Source organism: Triticum urartu, chromosome 3A (genome assembly GCF_056163025.1).
Source record: "Triticum urartu cultivar PI428250 chromosome 3A, HENAU_Tu73, whole genome shotgun sequence".
Lineage (NCBI taxonomy): Eukaryota > Viridiplantae > Streptophyta > Magnoliopsida > Poales > Poaceae > Triticum > Triticum urartu.
In genome coordinates, this window is record NC_141875.1 from 702,158,629 (window position 1) to 702,175,455 (window position 16,827).

The 16,827-nt window shown below is 46.0% G+C and overlaps 1 pseudogene across 1 annotated transcript; it reads left to right on the forward strand.

Annotated features, from left to right (window-relative positions):
- Positions 1-634: 634 nt before the first annotated feature.
- LOC125549480 (protein FAR1-RELATED SEQUENCE 5-like) lies at positions 635-7,374 on the forward strand (annotated as a pseudogene). Its single transcript, XR_007301349.2, has 7 exons — positions 635-2,794; positions 2,875-3,399; positions 4,006-4,269; positions 4,383-5,073; positions 5,224-5,681; positions 5,779-6,069; positions 6,189-7,374. The product of XR_007301349.2 is annotated as a protein FAR1-RELATED SEQUENCE 5-like (transcript).
- The last annotated feature ends 9,453 nt before the right edge of the window (positions 7,375-16,827 follow it).

Consider the following 16,827-nt stretch of genomic DNA (forward strand, 5'->3'; position numbering starts at 1 on the left):
TTTCGTTTGTTTTATTTGTTAATAAAAGCTTAAATTGAGTTTTCATAAAGTTAGTGGATTTAATTTGAACTAATGCCAACTTAAATTTAATTTGAGTTTTGTTCTCCTCTTTTAGTTGGTTTATTTTTCTTGTCTTCAACATAGTAAGTTATGTGCATATGCTTCTTTTTGGAATATTTTGTTGAAGTTCATTTGCTTTTTATTGAGTGATATTCATTTCTAGACTTCCCAATAAGGAAAATAATTTCTTTCTCTCTCACACACTATGTAGAGAATCCCCTTGGCTCAATGTGTGTGTCTCTTCTCTCTCTATTTTTCTTTTCACCAAATGGGCGAGTGCTCTTTTTTTTTGTTCTCAGTTTTTCCTCATGGGCTGGCCAAACTAGCCCATCTTGCTAACCAGCGAACCGCTCCTCTCGTTCCTCCTTCCTCTGTACGTTCACATCCACAAAGAAGAGGAAGGAAGGACCACCAAGAAGGGAAACGACCCCTCCTCCAACTCCTTTAATAGCTACCGTTTCTAAATCTGTAGATAAGTAAACTGGTTCATCTCTCCCACGAGCGAACGCCTCTTCTCCTCCTCTCCTCGGTACGCTCACAGAGACCAAAGGACATCTTGAGCGCTTCATCTCCTGCCTCCTCCTTTTAACTCCCCTCTCCCATGGTTGTTTCCACAAACTGAGGACATCTGCATGTGCGCATCCACTTTCTCTTACAATCCCCTACCACCTCCTGCCATCTCCCTTCTCCATTCTTCCCAAATTCATCCACGAAGTGCTGCTGCTCCATGGACGCGAGTGCTCGTTCCCGGCAACTCAGAGCACCTCCATCCATTCCCTTGCACCAGGAACTTCCCCTCCTCACCATGGATCCATTCAGAGAAGAAAGACCGCGATCCGTCGACCACACACGAAGAATTCCGCATGTCCGTGTACACTGTTCGTCGAGTTCATCACACCGTTGCGTCAAACTCGGTGAGCCTCTATCCAATTCCTCATGCACACCTCTCAACATCACTCATAGTATCTCCTAGACATCATTATTCAACCTATCTATGTTGTTACTCACGCCGATGCATGAACGGATGTCATCAACATGTCCGCGTACTTTTTTTAGTCCCTTGAATGATCTTGTGTTCAACACATGAGTTGTTTCCCATGTCCTTCGTAGCCCCGTGGTAGAGTTAGATTACTTGTTTGGTAATTATGTTTAGTGTTGATTTAAATATAGCCGTTTGGCCTAAATCTGATAGTGTTTTGAGTTTGATAACTTTTCTTGTTAGTTTAATATATTTTTTATGTCTCGTCAAGCCTAGGAGTGCACGATATTTGCCCCATAATTTTTGTGTCTCTTATGACTTGCTTGATTTATTTATTTTACCTATTATAGTTATATATTTTCTTTCGTGTGGTACGTAGTCGTATGATATAGCTATGTACAAGTTTATGTGAATTATTATCATTGGTAGTAGTGGTTCAATGAACTTTTGTGCTGGTTTGATATTTTTTTAGGTTCATGACATGCCTACGAGTCGTTCCTAATTATTTTATAATTTTAGGAGGTAGACGTGACTGACTAGATTTATTTTATGTATTTTTTTTATTTACCCATTATAGTTTTGAACGTTGTCTTGACCTGTTTTTTTTTACATCATGTAGTCCTCTTTTGTGCATGCGTATAATTTTTGTAAATGTTCTCAATGCTTATAATTTAATTTGATTATTCTAGGCTTTGCTTTGTTTATCGAATGATGAAATACTTCATGTCTTATTTTTATTTTTATTTAGCATGGCGATGTTTTAGATATGTTTTCTATATTCATTTACATCCATGTAGCATGTAGCATGTGTGTTTTATATATTTGAAACCATGCCATGTTAGGACTTGTTCAGTGTCCAACGCATGTTTTGATTGAATATGTTATATGATTGCTACTTTATATTGTATGACCAATCATATGGTTAATATTGCTTGGAGAGGTACATGTTAGTAGTTTATGATCTCATATATTTTAATTAAGTAGGATTCCTTCTTGCTTTAATATCGTGCCATGATATTGTGATTGTATAACTAGATGGCATAGAGAGAGAGTGTGTGTGTGTATTCATGTATTAGATCATGACTAGTTGACCACTATGCATTTGCATGTGTAAGTTGTACAACACAGAAATGCATGCCATCTTGTTACTCATTCTAGTTTAGTATATTGCTTGATATTGTCGATGGCATGATTTTGTTTAATTTGCCTACATGCTTAGTATGATGTGTCCATGTGTTTGCATGTTATAAACAACAATTATTGTGTGCTACTTTCATGCTTTCATGCTCATGCATGTCAACTAGTCTCATGGAGTGGGAGAGTGGACGAACTGGACGCAGCGGCCGCTGCACGCAACTATCCGGCCGGTCGCGCGCGGTGTGGTGATGCGTGCTGTCTAATTAACAAAATGGGTAAAGTGGAGATACAACGCGTGATACATGCAATACCCTGCCGCACGTCGGCATCGTGGGGTCGGACCGTGGTACTCATCCGTCAGAGAAAAGTGTGCTAGCTGCGCGGGACGTATCATGTGGGGGCGTTGGTTTCCTGTTCCGCGAGGCCGGCGACCCGGACTACTGGACTGGTGGCGACAAGGATTAGGTGCATGTGCTTATTCTCGCGCTAGTCCATTTCCTGTTTTTTGCCGGGCGACGAACAAGGTGATCCGTGACAGCAGCCGGTGTGCTTCCTCCTCCCCGCGGATCTGCTCATGCCGTTCCCCGGAGCGTCTACCCCGGCGGCGTTGGCCTCTGGGTTAGTGAATCCCTTCATATGTAGTTGTTGTTGGTCAAAATCTAGATCTAACGGGCTCGCCCCGGTCCCCGGTGCTGCAGATCTATCTTGGCTGCTATGGGTGCAGGTGCGCAGGAGGCGCCGTGCGTTCTGGGCGGCGGCGGCGATGCTGTGCCCGATTCGGGCATTGGCTCGTCGGATCCCGCCGTCGGCCCAGTCTTGCCGGACGTGCCTGAGTTCTCCGGGGCATCCTGCAAGACCTTCAACTCTGGAGGCGGGGATGTGTCGTCGGGATTGGCGACTCCAGCCGGCGTCTCGCACAACTCCGTCCAGGCCAGCGGCTGCAGTGGCCCGGCGGGTTTGTGCACGACATTCAATTCAGGGGGCGTGGTCCAGCCGACGGGATTGGCGACTCCAGCTGTCGTCTCGCACAGCTCCGTCCTGTCCAGCGGGAGCAGTGGCGCTGGGGAATCGTGCACGACATTCACTTCTCAAGGAGTGGTCCTGCCGTCGGCACGGGTCGGCGACGGAACGCCGTCCGTCGTCTCGAGCTGCGCCGTGCAGTCAGCACGTCACAGCGGCCCCGCTTCAGCGAACACCACCATCGGCGTAGGCTGGAAGCGCAGGTACATACCAATTTTGCGGTTGCCTGGGAAAACTGTGTATTTTCTTGATAGCATTCATACGAGCTGATGAGAGGAAGTTTCATTAGTTTAGGCGAATTGGGTATAAAAAAATGGTGCTCGCTCATCCCTTGCTGAAAAGTTCTTACTGCCTTCAATAAATCACTACCCGCTCGTACGTTTTTGGTGAAAATTATTGTTGCCACTGCCAAAAAAACCCGGTTTAAGTCCCGTGGACATAGAATGATTGAATTGCTGCTGCTGGGGACTAGTTGACTTGTATGGTTAGGTTACTGTGTCCATAATTTTCAGTCCGCAAGCTCACTATAAATTGGCATGCTGTCATTATTTAGTGTTGAAACAAAATGCAGGTGGGGATGGTGTGCTTACTGCAATCCAATCCGTAGAAGTTTGCTCACTTTTTCTTTCACCACTCTGGAATGTATGGTGTTGGGGAGAAAAAAGTCCAAATCAATCCTGCCGGAAAAGGGTCCTAGTATCGATTTTGTAATTAAGAAATCGTGTTGCATCAGTTTGGGCTCTTTTAAATCGTGCTTTTCGTCGTAGTTGGTTTTCGTAACTAATTTGGTTGTGCTTTTCAAAATGCAGGCCAAGAGGTCCTAGCGCGCCAGACGAGAGGGCTGTAGTAGCTGATCGTGTGCCGCCACTGGAAACTGCTATTAGAGGGTTCGCTGATAGGGGGACTGAGGTGGTCGTGAACCCGGTGCTTGGCGCTATTTTTGATTCGCTGGCAGAGGCGTATGAATTCTACAATCTATATTCATGGGAGGTCGGCTTTGGGATTCATTACGGCAAGCGCAGGAAAATGTCAATGGGACGAAGTGTATGCAAGAGATTGTGTGCGGCTGCGCTGTAAGCCCCCTTCTTTGCTTCCTAATTGTGTTTTGTGTGCGTGCGTGCCTTGTTCTATGCAAAAATGATTTGACGCAACTTTGGCTGTTGTCTGCTTTGAAAAATAATCTCAGGGCAAACCAGAAAAGGAGAAGAGCTCGTCAACGAGGAGCAATTGCGCCGCCATGCTTAGGTTGCACCGAACAGATGATGGTGGGTGGTATGTATCTGAAAATCGCGCCTCCCACAACCATGAAATGCTACGGACTTGTGCTGAGAAGCTGCATTGGGCATCACACCAGCACATTGACACATACACAAGAGATCTCATGAAACAGTTGCGCTAGAACAATGTAAATCTGGGGAAGGTATACACCATCATTGGGAGCCTGTTTGGGTGGATGGAGAACGTCCCGTTCACAAAGAGGTGCCTTAGGACTTTCTGTGGGAAGCTTAGCAAGGAGCAGGCGGATGATGATGTGCGGAGGACCATGGATGCATTCTCTGAGCTGGGGTCAAATGATCCAGAGTTTTCATATGTTGTTGAGAATGATAAGGAAAGCAAGATAAAAACCCTCTTGTGGACCAATGGTAGAAGTAAGATGCAGTACCACAATTTCGGGGATGTCATAACGTTCGATACTACATACAAGACAAATCTATACGACATGCCTTTTGGGTTGTTCGTGGGGGTGAACAATCACTTCCAGAGTATCATCATGGGCGGGGTAATGATGAGAGAGGAAACGATCGAGAGATTCAAATGGGTATTCACCGAATTCATCAGGCTGATGGGTGGCAAACCTCCGAAAACGATACTTACAGGTTTGTTTGCTGCCCTATATGATTTCCTTATTTGCCACCTATGTATGACACCAGATACACTAGAAAAAATAGCACCCTTGCTGTGTGTGTAGTGGGTAATCCTGTTTTTCATTATATGTTACACAGCTGACCATTGATTTCTGCTTGCAGATCAAGGGCGCGCAATGGAGGTGGCTATACAACAAACGATGCCTGATACTACACATCGCTGGTGCAAGTGGCATGTGCTAAGGAAGGCGAAGGAGCACCTTTGGCCGCATTACACGAAAAGCAGTGATTTCAGGGCTGCGCTGCACAAGGTTGTCAATGAGATGCTCACTGTGGACGAGTTTGAAGCAGCTTGGGCTGAGCTGCTAGACAAATACAAGCTCCACAACAACACGTTCCTGATCCAGAATTTCGAGGTTCGCCACAAGTGGGCGAAGCCTTATTTTAGTGGGAAATTATGTGCGAAGCAAACCAGTACGCAAAGAAGCGAGAGTGCAAACCATTTGTTGAAGGGCTACATCCCGCCTACATGCCCCATGAACCTTTTTGTGAAGCAATACAGCAAACTGTAGTTTGACCGAGAAGCCGAAGAAGGTTTCCAAGAGAAAAGAACAAGGCTGGTGGGTGCTAAGCTAAACTTTGTGCAACCTACAACCAGATACATCATATTTCCCTGGTTTTCATTCTTGATGACATTTTTTTGTTTCTATATTTTAATTGGGCGGGATAGTTCTTCGATACAACTACCCTTTGGAGGAACATGCAAGCCAGGTATATACACGGACGATGTACGAAATGTTCGGCCAGGCTTTGTATCGGTCTGGCCGGTATGATGTTGAAGAAGTTGAGTGAGGCATCACCTACAAAGTTCGGTACGTCGAAGCTGAGAAGCGAGACAAGTGGTGCCGCGAAATGCATGTTGTCCGTGTCCATGATGGCGGCGCTAGGTATTCGTGCGAATGTGGGCTCTTCGAGCATATGGGGATGCTTTGTTGCCATGCTATCAAGGTAATTACTACCGGCCCCCTTCGTGATAGAGAGACCTCACTAAAAACAGTTTCTTCACAATGATTTGTCCAGACTTTCGTCTTCTGGACCTAATGTTATTTCTCCCCCACGCATTGTAGCATGTCCTAATTCAACTGGGGGTGCGAAAAATACCCAGTTTCCATGTCCTCAAGAGGTGGACAGTAGATGCCCGCGACAATTTGCCACTCCACCTCCTGTATTACCAAAAGGATCAAGGGCCTCCACGGTTATCCTCCTACAGGCATACAACACTACACCTGACCGCTCTCGAGTTTGTGCAGCTGGGGGATAGCAACGTGGAAGCATTCGACAAAGCAATGGGCATATTGATCGCAGGCAAGGCGGAACTGACTGTTTTGGCAGCGATCAAGGACGGCAAAAGTTTGGTGGACCAAACTCAAATTGGGGATTCAGCCAATCCCACTCAGGATATGGGAGCAGGTTCCTCACACCCAGACGACATGTGTTCTCAGATGTTCATCTCAACCGAGTGTGGACTTAATACTGCTTCAGGGGAAGCTGGCTCAAGCCTCTCACTATCAACGTTGCTGCCGCCCGATAGGAAGAAGCAGAAGGGTAGGCCAACCACAGCTAGGAACAAGCCTGGATACGAGGTCAAGGACGCGCGGTCGAGGTTTTGTACGGTCTGTAGGCAGAAAGGGCACAAAAGCACGACGTGCCCCCGCAGGGGCGATCTTTTGAAGAAACCTCGCAAAATACCTACCTGCGGCAATTGCGGTGTAGCTGGGCACAAGAAAACAAGTTGTTTCAATCCAGTATTGCCATTCGTGAAAAGGCCTCGCGACGGGCCAGTTGAGTGATGTTCAGATCAACATCTGGTGCAGGTCGTTGAAACTTAAACCCGATCGGCCAAACTGATGTTGTGATCTGTTGCATTTACCCATAATATGAGTAGGTTGATTTCCCGCGGTTAGGCATAAATTGTGATTGTGATTTGTTTTTCCAATGAGTGTTGTGTGGCGCTGTAAGGACTGTAATTGGATTTTCATGCTGATAGACCTAGTTTGGCCGTGTGATGTTGATTTTCCAATAAGTTATGTAATAACTGTGGTGGGGCTGTCGAAAGTGATGTAATCCTATAAAGTTTATTTTCCGGCTTCGACCAGCCGCGTTGTGATTTTGAAAATGAGTCGATATGCTTGCTCGGTGTTGTACCATGTCCTTTCCTATTTTTGGAATCTTTTTCTGTCAATGCAAATAATGATAGGTGCCTACTTTCCTGAGCAAGTGGCGATGCTAGCAGGTCACCTGTAGTACGGGTGCTATCAGGAATTGATGAGTCGATGAGGTGCAGCTCCGTGTACTGTGAGATTGGATTGGAGTGGCCCTCCGTTTTTTGAACATTTGAATTTGCTGTGGGGACTACGGGGGGTTGGTGTAAGTCGCCCATGTTCTATTTAAACACTTGCTTGCTGATGCTTGTAAGCAGCATGCTGAGACGCAGCACGCTGGTCTTCCTCTCTCTTCCTCTCCCTCTAGTTTGTTCATCGTCCCCAGTCCAGCCCTGCATGGCGCCCCCTGCAGCTTTCTCCTCTCTGCTTGGTTTCGGCTGCCTGCTGCGCTCGCACGTCCGGTTCCAAAGGAGGGCGACGGTTGTGAGAACCCGTTGTTTGGTCAAGCGCCAACGTAGGAACGCGTCTGTGGCGGCCAGCATGTCGCTCTCCTAGGTTGATAATTCTTTCGTTTCCTCTAAAAAAATGCATTTGATCAAACTTTTTGCCCATGTCCATTATGTTGGCCTTTTTTCCGAACATTTGCTCCTATTGCGTGTAAATTTTCTTTTGACCTACTAACCGAAAATTTTCATGTCGCCAGGTCGCGGTGACTGGGTTTGTGTGCGAGCAGGTTGGGGAACACGACCCGCTGGTCAACACTTGCGGCTCGGTGCGTGCGCCGTGCTCTCATGACGGGGACGCTGCCTCTAGCACGTACGATGGCTTCGCTGCCGTTGAACAAGATTCGGGCGAGGCGAGAAGCTCTTGCTTGAAAGCTCGCATTTAGTAATGGATGCGCGAGCCGAGGAAAGCTCAATAAACATATGCCGCCAATATGATTGTTTGCGTATGTGGGTGTGGTGTGTTATGTCGTTTGTGGGTTTGTTTAGCGCTCAATGTATTTATCTTCTCGTCTGGAATAAGAAAAATTATGTCAACGTTATGCTTAAATGGATGGGAGACGGCCATGATCACCACACGTGTATTTGTGTGCATTAAGTAAAAATCACTCTGTGTCGGGGGGTGCGGTACAGGGCCGATCAATGCGCGCGATGATCACACTTTACGGCATCTATTCTGCTCCCTGCAGCAGCTAGACCACAGCTACGTCGCATGCTGCGCAGCCCCTGGAGCTGATTGGACGTTATGGGCCAGGCTAGGTCCTTGCGTGCAGATGCACCTCCACAAGAGAAGTAAAGTGGGATCAGCTGTTGTGCGTGCTCTCGTATGGACCTTGCCCTTCGTCGCGATTTTGCGTGCGTGGCGGGGTAGCAGCGGCTTGCCAGTGGTGTATGTCGGCTTGAGCTCTAGAAGCCTGCACACCTCTACCCTCGTGTATTAGTTGGAATTGCATTTATGGCCGTGAAAAAAAAACATGGTAAATATAGAGAATAATGTCACATTGTGTGGTTGGGGCAGCCGGATTAATGCGCGGTTGCTGCAATGAGACAAGGAAATCGCTTCGTGTGCCCAGCTCTGCATCTATCTCTCTCGACTTCGGTCGCCACCTGGATAGCGCGTGCTCTGGCAGAGCAGGGCGAGCGATTAAAACACTGCCTCTCCGAGCTGCAGCTCAGTCAATCGCAAAAATCACTGCTTCTGCAACGCTCTCCCCCTCACCCTCACCTAGGAGCGCGGCGAGTTCTTGGTTCATCTCATCCGCTCAAGCCTAGCAACGCAAGGTATCGTTCGCCTCCCACCACCTGTATTTTGGTTTCTTCGTCAGCTCGTTATTCTCTTGGAGGTTTCTTGTTCACTTTCAGTGAGCTTTGCGCGATTCTAAAACCCCGCTCGGTTCACCTTGCAGTGCTTGCGTATGATGGGGCGTCTTGGGACGCGGTCGAACGGTACCGCGACGGGCAGCAGCTCGAGCGCGGTCCCAAGTGCGAACACTTCGGCGCCCCAACCCATGGTGGTCGGAGATGAGAATGCGAGCGGAGAATCTGATGCAGACTGCGGCAAGATCCGGGTTATGAACTATCTGTCCCCTAAGCTAGTCAATGCTGTCGTTGCTCGTCTCACTGATTCGCAAAAGAGGCTTTTCGCTGAGAAGGACTTTGGTGCCATGCTGTCCCTTCTGGGGATGCTAAATATAGACCGTCAGTACAGTTTCTGGAACGCAACTAGGATAGATCCGATTAGGAGAACCGTTCATATGGGCGATGGCAGTTCCCGGCCAGTGACATCTAATGCTATAAGGGATGTGGTCGGTCTGGGTACGGGCGACAGGGAGATCCCCTTCCCGCATGAGCCTAGCTGTGTCGATCGTGATGTCTTGAGGGATGTGTGTGCCGGTCTGGGTCTGGATGCATCGGTAGATAGGATCACATTCAGAATGCTAGAGTCGGTGCTTGCTTCCCTAGGCGATCTAAGTGTTGAATTTGAGGCCAACAGGCAGTGTGCTGCGTTCGCTCTTCTCTGTACTGCTTGTTTGTTCAACCCTAAAGCAAATCGGAGGGAGGATCCAATAAGCCCTGAGGTGTTTGTTGCTGTGCGTGATCCATCAAAGATGTTCGAGTTTGACTGGTGTGGGTACATAAAAGCTGTAATAATGGCTGGTGTGAGAAAAATGCGAGAAGATCTTGAAGCCGGTGCAACTATGGTGCACTTGCAAGGGTTCCTGATGGTGCCTCAGGTACCCAATCCATTCTGATTTGGTTCCTTCCTTTCACAAACTGTGGTGTGTCGTGGTCGCTGTTGGGTTATTAGTGAACCAACTCTGCCAGTCCTGATATGTTGCTTTGTCTCCTAAATTGTCCCAGGTGATTGCATTTGATGCGATGGTTGCTGGGCGGGGTTTGCAACCTGGGCGACACCGGATGACGGTGTATGATGCTGAGGACTTCCGGCTGCTTGCTGCTCTTGACTCTGATCGTCTAAGCAATGGAGGGCACAAGATGTACGGCAGAGCTAAGGTACTTGACATTTTACGGGGTGCTGAGGGCTTCCTTCTGTATGAAATGCATATAACCTATCCGTTGTTATTGCGGTGCTTTATATATTGTAATAGTTATACTCATGCCCGTTTCGGTTTCCTCTTTGCAGATTAGGCCTGACGGTGCGTGGGGTGCTGCTGGCAACTTAGCGGCCATGGACATGCCTTCTGCTACAGAAGTTGTCCCTGACCCAGGTGCCAGTCCGAGCGAGAAAATAGTTTTGTTGTCAAGTGTTCCCGGGTGGCAGGCAGAGGTATTGTAACTGTGTGCGAGCTCATCTAAGATTCTGTCATTTTTCATATACGTTCCCCTAGTGTGGTGATGTGTTCCTGGGGGGTGCAATTTCCATGCAGGTGGTTGAGTATTTGAGCGCCGTCATGCATGCACACATGTCCTCTGTTTGTGAGGAAAATATGAATTTGAGGACCCATGTTGAGTCTTGCATGACCAGTGTGCTCGCGATGATAAACAGCCGTAATGACAGCAATGTCAATTCAGTGAATGAGATGCTTGGCTGTGCGATTTCAAAAGTTGGTGATTTCCAGCTGAAAGTGGTTGGTGGTGAGGTTTGCTTCCTTAATACTAATGGTGAGTTTTGAGACACAAGAAAATTTAAAACTATGAGCATTTGAAGTCTTTCCTATTGAAGAAGTGGCTTGTCTAACGATTTCATTTCAGAAGCACACCTTGGTGTTCCACATGATGTTAAAGGGAAAGCCAATGTACATGAGACAGCAGGTTTGTTCATGTTTTGACTGTACCAAGTGATTTTGCGTTACTGGTTAGTTCTGTGGAAGACGCGTAATGTCTACAGATTTCATTTCAGAAGCTAATCTTGGTGTTCTGCATGATGGTAAAGGGAAACAAAATGTACGTCAACCGGCAGGTGTGTACATGTTTGTCTTGTAACTTGGTGTGTTGGGTAACTGGGTAACTTCCTTAAAAGGCGTCTAAAAAAGCTGTTTTGTTCCTTCTCACAGGGCCATCAACTTCTAAGATGGTGAACCCAAGTATAAGGAAGCGGCTTGGCACGGATGTAATGACTTCCTTTGGTGCTGGCTCAGGTTGGTGGCTTATTTCTTGCCTTAGTACTTGACTACTCCATTGGACTGAGAAGTGTTCAGTTGGAACATGAACTAATTATTTGGTGTGTGTTGTAGCTTTCGTGCAGACTGGCGTTGGTGGTATTGGGTCCGTCGATCAAATTGGTGTGATTCCTAATGCAAGAACGCTTTTTGGGCCGTTCCCTAGCCCAGATAGCCTTGAATTGAATCGCCGCATCTCTTTGAGGGAGGCTGGTTCCACAAGCAACGGAAATGGTAATCTTTCTATGGGCAAACTTTTGTGAGGTTGTGTGTAGGGCGGTCGTGCAAATGCCTGTTGTTGGGAAACAATTCAGTTTATGCATCATGGTCTCTGTTTATTTGTAGGTAATGTGGCTAGGCGTCTTGATCTGAATATGACAAATGATGTTCAGAATTTCATAGACGGGACACCGTTTGTTGGGCCAATGAACGCTGTCGGGGTGGACACGAACTTGACGATTGGTCCCTCGCCTGCCAGAGCACCTACTGCAGATTTGCCTTCCCGCCGTACGTGCCCCCTCCAGTATGTATCTATCAATGTAGTTCTGTATACTGCTTTCATGCTTGGTGGACTGTTGGAACCCGTGGAATTGTTTTCCTGAAACTCTATGTTGACATGGCCGGCACTATCGCAAAAGCAACTACGTTGGGTGGTTTGCAGTAGCCCCGCCAAGTAAGCGCACAAGGATGACAACTGACTACTCCATTGCAAACCCGTTTGGAGTGGCTGTCTCTGAGATGGAGGGCAGGAGAAGAGACGATCGTTTCTACGACAGGGCCATGGATTCATCATTCAATGATTTATCTAGGTTTGTGGACTCTTGACCTCTAGCTCTCTCCGATCATGTTGGTTAGTTGTTTATGTGGGACTGTTAGATTCCTCACTTACCATGCACTTTGCCTATTTGTCCGTGTGCGGGCCATGGTTCAAGCATGGGCGGCCGTACCTTATGCAGATGACTGGTGAAGAAGTGGTGGAAGAATTCCGCATAGAAAATCGTCTTGCTAAGCATGGATTGGAATCAATCCTACGTTTGGGTGACTGCTAATATAATTCCAACAGACTCTTAGCATCGCTACGGGTGAGAAAGTCTCATCGTAGTCAACTCCTTGAACTTGTCGGAAAACATCTTAACGACAAGTCGAGCTTTCTTAATGGTGATACTTACCATCATTGTCCGTCTTCCTTTTAAAATCCATATGTACCTAACAGCCTTACGACCATCAAGTAGTTCTTCCAAAGTCTACACTTTGTTTTCATACATGGATCCTCTCTCGGATTTTATGGCCTCGAGCCATTTATCGGAATCCAGGCACACCATCGCTTCTCCATAGCTCGTAGGTTCATTGTTGTCTAGCAACATGACTTCCAAGACAGGATTACGTACCACTCTGAAGTAGTACGCATCCTTGTCATCCCACGAGGTTTGTTAGTGACTTGATCTGAAGTTTCATGATCACTATCATAAGCTTCCACTTCAATTGGTGTAGGTGCCACAGAAACAACTTCCTGTGCCCTGCCACACACTAGTTGAAGAGACGGTTCAATAACCTCATCAAGTCTCCACCATCCTCCCACTCAATTCTTTCGAGAGAAACTTTTCCTCGAGAAACGACCCGGTTCTTGAAACAATCCATTATTGCTTTCGGATCTGAGACAGGAGGTATACCCAACTGTTTTGGGTGTCATATGAAGATGCATTTATCCGCTTTGGGTTCGAGCTTATCAGCCTGAAAATTTTTCACATAAGCGTCGCAGCCCCAAACTTTAAAGAAATGACAGCTTAGGTTTCTCTAAACCATAGTTCATACGGTGTCATCTCATCGGAATTACGTGGTGCCCTATTTATAGTGAATGTGGTTGTCTCTAATGCCTAACCCATAAACTATCATGGTAATTTGATAAGAGACATCATGGTATGCATCATATCCAATAGGGTGCAGTTATGATGTTCGGACACACCATCACACTATGGTGTTCCAGGCTGTATCAGTTGTGAAACAATTTTCACAATGTCTTAATTTTGTGCCAAACTCGTAATTCAGATATTCATCTCTATGATCATATCATAGATCTTTTATCCTCTTGTCACGACGATCTTTCAACTTCACCCTGAAATTACTTGAACCTTTCAATAATTCAGACTCGTGATTCATCAAGTAAATATACTCAACATCTACTCAAATCATCTGTGAAGTAAGAACATAACGATATCCACTACATGCCTCAGCACTCATTGGACTGCACACATCAAAATGTATTACTTCCAACAAGTTGCTTTCTAGTTCCATTTTACTGAAACGAGGCTTTCAGTCATCTTGCCCATGTGGTATGATTTGCATGTCTCAAGTGATTCAAAATCAAGTGAGTCCAGACGATCCATCTGTATAGAGTTCATGCATATCTACCAATAGACATGGTTCGCATGCCTCAAACTTTTCAAAAACGAGTGAGCCCAAAGATCCATCAACATGGAGCTTCTTCATGCGTTTTATACCGATATGACTTACGTGGCTGTGCCACAAGTAGGTGGTACTATCATTACTATCTTTTGGCATGAACATGTGTATCACTACGATCGAGATTCAATAAACCATTCATTTTAGGTGCAAGACCATTGAAGGTATTATTCAAATAAATAGAGTAACCATTATTCTCCTTAAATGAATAACCCTATTGCGATAGACATAATCCAATCACGTCTATGCTCAATGCAAACACCAAATAACAATTATTTGGGTTTAACACCAATCTCGACGGTAGAGGGAGCGTGCGATGCTTGATCATATCAATATTGGAAGCACTTCCAACACATATCGTCAGCTCACCTTTAGCTAGTCTCCGTTTATTCCGTAGCTTTTATTTCGAGTTACTAACACTTAGCAATGGAACCGGTATCTAACACCCTGGTGCTACTAGGAGTACTAGTAAAGTACACATCAACACAATGTATATCCAATATACTTCTATCGACCTTGCCAGCCTTCTAATCTACCAAGTATCTAGGGTAATTCTGCTCCAGTGGCTGTTCCCCTTATTACAGAAGCACTTAGTCTCGGGTTTGGGTTCAACCTTTGGGTTTCTTCACTTGAGCAGCAGCTGAATTGCCGTTTCATGAAGTATCCCTTCGTGCCCTTGCCCTTCTTGAAACTAGTGGTTTCACCAACCATCAACAATTGATGCTCCTTCTTGATTTCTACTTTGTGGTGTCAAACATCGCGAATATCTCAAGGATCATCATATATGTCCCTGATATATTATAGTTCATCACGAAGCTCTAGCAGCTTGGTGGTAATGACTTCGGAGAAACATCACTCTCTCATCTGGAAGATCAACTCCCACTTGATTCAAATGATTGTTGTACTCAGACAATCTGAGCACAAGCTCAACAATTGAGCTTTTCTCCTTTAGTTTGTAGGCTAAGAAAATCGTCAGAGGTCTTATACCTCTTGACGTGGGCATGAGCCTGAAATCCCAATTTTAGCCCTCGAAACATCTCATATGTTTCGCGACGTTTCAAAAACGTCTATGGTGCCTCAACTCTAAACCGTTTAACTGAACTATCACGTAGTTATCAAAACGTGTATGTCAGATGTTCGCAACATCCACAAACAACGTTCGAGGTTCAGCACACTGAGCGGTGCATTAAGGACATAAGCCTTCTATGAAGCAATGAGGACAATCCTCAGTTTACGGACCCAGTCCGCGTAATTGCTACTATCAACTTTCAACTAAATTTTCTCTAGGAACATAACTAAACAGTAGAACTGAAGCGCGAGCTACGACATAATTTGCAAAATCCTTTTGACTATGTTCAGGATAATTAAGTTCATCTTATGAACTCCCACTCAGACAGACATCCCTCTAGTCATCTAAGTGATTACATGATCCGAGTCAACTAGGCCGTGTCCGATCATCACGTGAGACGGACTAGTCAACGTCGGTGAACATCTTCATGTTGATCGTATCTACCATACGACTCATGCTCGACCTTTCGGTCTTCTGTGTTCCGAGGCCATGTCTGCACATGCTAGGCTCGTCAAGTCAACCTAAGTGTTTGCATGTGTAAATCTGTCTTACACCCGTTGTATGTGAACGTTTGAATCAAACACCCGATCATGACGTGGTGCATTGAAACAACGAACTGTCGCAATGGTGCACAGTTAGGGGGAACACTTTCTTGAAATTTTAATGAGGGATCATCTTATTCACTACCGTCATTCTAAGCAAATAAGATGTATAAACATGATAAACATCACATGCAATCAAATAGTGACATGATATGGCCAATATCATATTGCTCCTTTTGATCTCCATCTTCGGGGCTCCATGATCATCATTGTCACCGGCATGACACCATGATCTCCATCATCATGATCTCCGTCATCGTGTCTTCTTGAAGTTGTCACGTCATCTATTACTTCTACTACTACAGCTAACGGTTAGCAATAAAGTAAAGTAATTACATGACGTTTATGTTGACACGCAGGTCATAAATAAATTAAGACAACTCCTATGGCTCCAACCGGTTGTCATACTCATCGACATGCAAGTCGTGATTCCTGTTACAAGAACATGATCAATCTCATACATCACATATATCATTCATCACATCCTTTGGTCATATCACATCACATAGCATACCCTGCAAAAACAAGTTAGATATCCTCTAATTGTTGTTTGCATGTTTTACGTGGCTGCTATGGGTTTCTAGCAAGAACGTTTCTTAACTACGCAAAGACCACAACGTGATATGCCAATTGCTATTTACCCTTCATAAGGACCCTTTTCATCGAATCCGATCCGACTAAAGTGGGAGAGACAGACACCTGCCAGCCACCTTATGCAACTAGTGCATGTTTGTCGGTGGAACCGGTCTCACGTAAGAGTACGTGTAAGGTTCGTCCGGGCCGCTTCATCCCACAATGCCGCCGAATCAAGATTGGACTAGTAACGGTAAGCATATTGAACAAAATCAACGCCCACAACTACTTTGTGTTCTACTCGTGCATAGAAACTACGCATAGACCTAGCTCATGATGCCACTGCTGGCGAACGTAGCAGAAATTCAAAATTTTCTACGCATCACCAAGATCAATCTATGGAGTAATCTAGCAACGAGGGGAAGGAGAGTGCATCTACATACCCTTGTAGATCGCTAAGCGGAAGCATTCAAGAGAACGGGGTTGATGGAGTCGTACTCGTCGTGATTCAAATCACTGGAGATCCTAGTGCCAAACGGACGGCACCTCCGTGTTCAACACACGTACAGCCCGACGATGTCTCCCACGCCTTGATCCAGCAAGGAGAGAGGGAGAGGTTGAGGAAGACTCCATCCAGCAGCAGCACAATGGCGTGGTGGTGATGGAGGAGCGTGGTAATCCTGCAGGGCTTCGCCAAGCACCGCAGAAGAGGAGAAAGAGAGGGAGGGCTGCACCAACAGGCAGAGATCAGATCGCGTGTTATGGGCAGCCCTAGGC